The sequence below is a fragment of the Mus musculus genome, chromosome 3 (assembly GCF_000001635.26).
Source record: "Mus musculus strain C57BL/6J chromosome 3, GRCm38.p6 C57BL/6J".
NCBI lineage: Eukaryota > Metazoa > Chordata > Mammalia > Rodentia > Muridae > Mus > Mus musculus.
Genome location: NC_000069.6, coordinates 52591091 through 52596899, shown reverse-complemented (window position 1 = coordinate 52596899; position 5809 = coordinate 52591091).

Below are 5809 nucleotides of genomic sequence, written 5' to 3'. Positions count from 1 at the left end.
CCTCAGTGTTGTGACCTCTAGCTGAAGCATTGCCCCTCCACTCTACTGGGGGATTTTCAAATGTTTAATAGTTTGTCTAGAATTAGTTAGCTAGTAAATTATAACATTATACCCCAACTTGTATGTCACTTTCTCATAAGTCATAAGTCCAACTTTTATCTAATTTTCCATCCCTTCAAAGTTTTGTCCCACACTTCTTGACATGGCCCTGTTCCCTCTTTAGTCCTTTCTGCTGCTGCTGCTGCTGCTGGTCTGATTATCTTGGATGTTCCTGGTTTCCTAACCTATTTGGTGTGTAAAAATTCCTGCTCTACCTAGAAATTATGTAGAATATAATTTCCTTTCTGCAAGAGTACTGAACTCAGGTGCTCCTTCCCATCTTGGGTTCCCACCTGTCTTCCTGCAAACTTTCCTTATTATATAGTATTGCAATCTGCTTTTTCTTATGGGTATAAGTTGAAGGAGGAAAAGGAAGATACAGAGAAAGAACGTTACAGCCTGTAGTCCTCTTCGCCTACCCTGCTCCTAGCATGTGTCTCTGGAAGGGCTCCCTGCTTCCTTCATAGATTTCTAAGACCAGCCTTGTCACACATGTGAACGTCTTCTTTTTCCATAATATTTCTAAGATAAAAGGCCTCACATTGAAATCGTGTGGGTCAAGTGAATCCAGAAAATCTGAATGGCATTGGATAAAGAGCTTGAACAAAAATGTAGAAAAAAACTACTGGGGTGGTTTGAATAGGACTAGCCCCCATAGATCCATGTGTTTGAATGCTTGGCACTATAAGAGGTATGGCCTTGTTGGAGAAAGTGTGTCACTGTGGGGACAGGGCTTCAATCTATGACTGTGTGGCACACAATCTCTCCTTGCTACTTATGGATCAAAATCTAAAATTCTCAGCTACTCCAGCACCGTGTCTGCCTGCATGCTGTCACTGAAAGTCAGCCCCAATTAAATGTTTTTCTTTACAAGAGTTGTGGTGGCCATGGTATCTCTTCACAGCAATAGCACCTAACTAAGACACTATCACAGGCTCTTATACATGAATCCACTGACTTGATTTTAGGTTTCAGAGAGAAGCAAGGGACAGAAATATCCATACACTGCTCAGTTATGTGAGAAGACAGAAAATAAGATGATATATTAAGAGAGATAGAGAGAAAGAACAAGCGATTTTACATTCGCTTCATCTATTGAGACTATGAGGATATATTCAGCTCTGCATTTGCCCAAGGCTTGATCTACTGGCAGTCTCAAGGTAGGATGATGGTTGCTACAAAGACACGGTTACCTAATGAAGCTCACCAGCAATTAGCTGAAGAGGGTGACAGTTCTTAGCCTGCGATGGCTCATTCACTTACTGAAAATAAATGAGCATCTATTCTTGAGCATCATTATAAGTGCACTGATTTGTATACTAAATATTTAACGGGTTTAGAACAGTAAAAATTATATCAGAATCACAGTAAGGCAAGGCAATCAGTATATTGGTTCATTAATTCATCCAGCAAAAATTTGTGAAGATTTGCTTACTAAAAGCTAGAGGTTACATCCATAAACAAGACAAGATCACTTTCTCATTGGAGCTGACACTGCAGAAAGGCCATGAAATGAGAAAGCCAGTATGCACCAGAGATCTGAGATATTCCATGAGCAGATATATGTGCATCCCCCACCTTCTCTGTCAGTCCTTTGCAACACTTCAGAAGTGCAATAGCAAGGTTGGAATTTGCGTATTCAAGCAGGCACGGTACCCACACCTAAAAGAAGCACTGAGGTGCATCTCATGCGGACACAGAAGCACAGTACGCCCTCAACGTGCTTTCTCGACTGCAGAATAAAGAGCTATTTTCTGAAATGAGATTTCTTTTTTCTACCAGAAAAAGATTTCATTGAGTATCAGTTAAAGTATATTTTTATTTCATGTTTTTTAACCAACTTAAAAATCGGGGGCCATAAATTTCATTTAATAGGCAGTTCCACTGGAGAGGACTGGAGGGCCAACTGTCAATTAGGTGTTGCATAAAAGGATGCAAATGCCTCATAAAAATGATTGAAGAGCATACTAATATATTAACCGTGTCATTCTTTCCACACTGTTACACACCATAGAATAATAACAAACACATTTAAAAGATGGGAATCATTCTGAATGTGCTTTTTAAACTGTGGGTAAATGCCAACTGTCTTGAATCAGGTCTTAACACCTTTGTCAGACACTTGCAAATCCTCAAGTGCCAGGCAAAATAATGAATAAATGAGCTATCTCATAGACTAGGTTACAGGCACCACCAAGACACCTTTCAATATGTGATGTTTCACAACTGTCTCTTCCAAACCTGGGTTGTCAAATCCATAAAAATGCAAAGCTGATGTATCCATCCATAAAGACTTCTAGTGGTACCATCCTTCAACATCCATTCTTTACCCAGCCTCAAAGATGAAGGATTTTGAAACATCAACAGAATATTCTGATGGGCATGAATAAAGAGAGAAGGAAGCAGATGTGAAAAAGCTCAGACTTGATACCCTAACAAGCATCAGTCTCAGATGGAGAAATGATAGGATGGAAATGTTTGCAATAGTTTACCTGATAATATACATGTAGGAATCATGAATGAGACAAAGTGTTGCCCCCTGGAACCTGGTTGTTTAGAGGTTCTGTTGGAGATACAGTCATAGAAACTCAAATCAAAAGCAATCGTTCTCTTGTAAGAAGTGAAATTAAACTATCACAAGGAAATACCCCACTTAGATTACCTCTAATCCTTAAGAAGATGCATGCATGAATGTGTGTGGGAAAAAATTAAGAATTGGAATATAATATTGACAAATCTCCAGAGCTTGTGGGAGGAAAAAAAAAAAGAACATTAACAAGCAAAAGATTGTGTAATAGGTATATCAGTCAGAAACATGTGACAGGGAATGAGAAAGGGGGATGGTAACTAATTTAGATTCAGTTGCCTCAGGACCCTCAGGGAAAAGACAGAATCTCAGCATGTGGTGTTTTGAATAGGAACTGCCCCACAGGCTCATATGTTTAAATGCATGCCCATTAGGGAGTTGCACTACTTGGGAAGGATTAGGGGGTGTGGCCTTGTTGGAGGAAGTATGTCACTGGTTGGCTTTAAGGCTTCAGATGTTCAAGTCAGACCCAGTGCGTGCGTTCTCGTTCTCTCTCTCTCTCTCTCTCTCTCTCTCTCTCCCTCTCTCTCTCTCTCTCCCCAACTTTGTGCCCTTTCCACCTTGAACAGTGTTTTTTTTCCAGCCTTGAGCAGGCTGAACAGACCTTGAGTGCTTGCCACAATGTACCTTAATGACCTAAGTGGAGTCACCTGCCTTGGTTGCAGGTGTAACTTCCTACAGAAACTTAGAAGAATAGACTGCCCATTGAGCTTGCTTTGCAACTTAATCAGGCTGAAACAAAGGATGAGTCTGTGGGCTTTCCCTATATAAATGCAGTGCTGAATATTAAACTTGAAGCCTTGATCAGAACCTTGTCTTGTCTTCATTGTTCTCTCACTCCCCCCATCTCTTTTTCATTTCCAGCCCCCTTTTCAGGTAAGTTTGTTCATGGCCACTGGATGGCTACCCAACTTGTTGCCTATTAATCCAGTTGTAGAACTCTAGCTCCTTATCTAGCACCATGTCTGCCTGCATGCTGCCATGCTTCCTGTGTTGAGGATAATGAACTAAACTTCTGAAACTGTAAGCCAGCCCTAATTAAATGCTTGTTTTTATAAAAGTTGCTGTGGCCATGGTGTCTCCTTACATCAATAGAACACTAACTAATATAGAGCAGACATTGCAAGAAGCTAGGTTAAGCCGTGCCAACATCTGCAGAATGGGTTGAACAGAAGGTAAAAAAAAAATTTGCATATGGTAAAAATATGGCTGGCAAGTCTATGACATGGCCAAGCAAATGATAGGGTTGAGAACAGAATGAAAATGGTGACAAGGCCTGGGAAGCCCTTGGTGAAGTAACAGGGGACAGCCCTGGAAGAGCTGGGAAGGACTCAGCACTGCAGGGGTCCAAGTAGTAGAAGTTTATTGTGTTGAGCATGCAGCAAGGACGGGAATCAGAGCATCACATAGGTAGTTGTGATGGCTAATCTTGATTATTAACTTACTGGATCTGAAATCAACTAAAACACAAGTCATCAGGCACTCCTATGAGGTGCTTTCTTGATCAGGTTATTTGATATTGGAGGATCTATCCTAAAATGTGAGTGGCATCTTCGTGTGGCAGCCTAGATGAAAGGAGGCAGAAGAAGAACTTTTTGCCCACCTCATTCTTCCTGGAAGTTGCTATTGAATTCCTTACCAATATAAAAGACAGCTTTTTCCAATGTAAACTGAAGAACAGCAGCCCTCTAGGAATCTCTGCCTATTCCTCTAGAGGACACTGACTAATACTGTAGGTTAGGAAGGAGAAGTAAGGACACTGTAAAGTTATAAAGGGCACCCTACTCCAAAGCAAAACTGCAGGAGAAAAACAACTTCCACTTCAGCAAACTTCATAAAAGAGCCAAGTTTCAGGTAAAGAAATAAGTCAGAAGACTCTAGAGTGGTAGAGATATTAGCAGTCTTTTTTAGTAACTAGCTCCATGGGCTTGGTGGAAGAACACAGAAGGTACGAAGGGCAGGAGATAAGGTCAGAAAAGGAGATAAATGACACAGAGGTTAGAAGAATCAAGCAATGAGAACTGACTTGCAAGTTCTTGATTTGCATGGTGACTGAGAATGGTAAGGATAATGAGAAACATCCATCTTGATGATAACCTCAAGGTCCATAAGCTTCTATTGCTGAAGATACCTTGCACATCAGACCCAGTGCATAGAGAACAGAAGCAGGATCTGAGTTGAAAGCCTCCTCCTGAGGACAAGCTTTCATGGTATCACAACATACCATGCAAACCTGCAAAGCATAGAAGTAACCAGTAGTCCTACCCAGGTATGACATCTATGTCCACCATGGTATAATGACCATAAGGATACAGTAATGGCACACATATCTTGACATTAACCAACAGTTCTAATTAAATTTAAGACAAGAGGGAGGTAATTCCTAGTCCTGGAAACCTAGCCAACTTCAGAGCTGGTGAAGTCATGTATCTTGGAGGACAGCCTACATTAGCCAGCATAAACCCTAACTACATTGTAAATATTTATAACCACAGATTATGACAGGGCAAGACAGTGCAGAGGTATCTTGTATTCTTGCTCAGGCCATTTTAGTTTTTAACTAAAATTTAATCTCCTTGATGGAGAATTCCATGGAAGATTACAACTCTGTCTTAGGAATCTGATGTCAAGATGTCCCAACGAGTTTATCTTAGCTTCTGTTAAAGTGCTTGCTTGCACAAAACTGTCCACTGTAGCTGTGAGAACGATGCAGAGATATAGTTTTGCCTTTAAAAACCAGTTAACTTAAACACTTGGCACTACAACTTGAGTTCCAAATACCTTAGTGTAGTCTCATCTGGTTAAAATAAAGACTTTTAATTGGCCATAAACTGTACCTGAGTGGTCATTTCTGTGGGCTCCCTGTAATAAGGTAGCTGTAGTTCTCACCCTCAATCAGAAACCTTCTCATTGCAACAGATGGAGACCATTATAGAAAACTAGAACTGATCAAAATACAGGCTATGGAGCCCAGACCCAACTGACCCATCTACAATATAACTCCTGCATCTAAGGCTCAAAATTTCTTAAGAAAGGGTAGAAAGAACAGAAAAGGCAGAGAAACAGTAAGTTCGCAATAAGATTGCATCCCCTAGAAATATCACCAGTTATACCCAGGAAGTC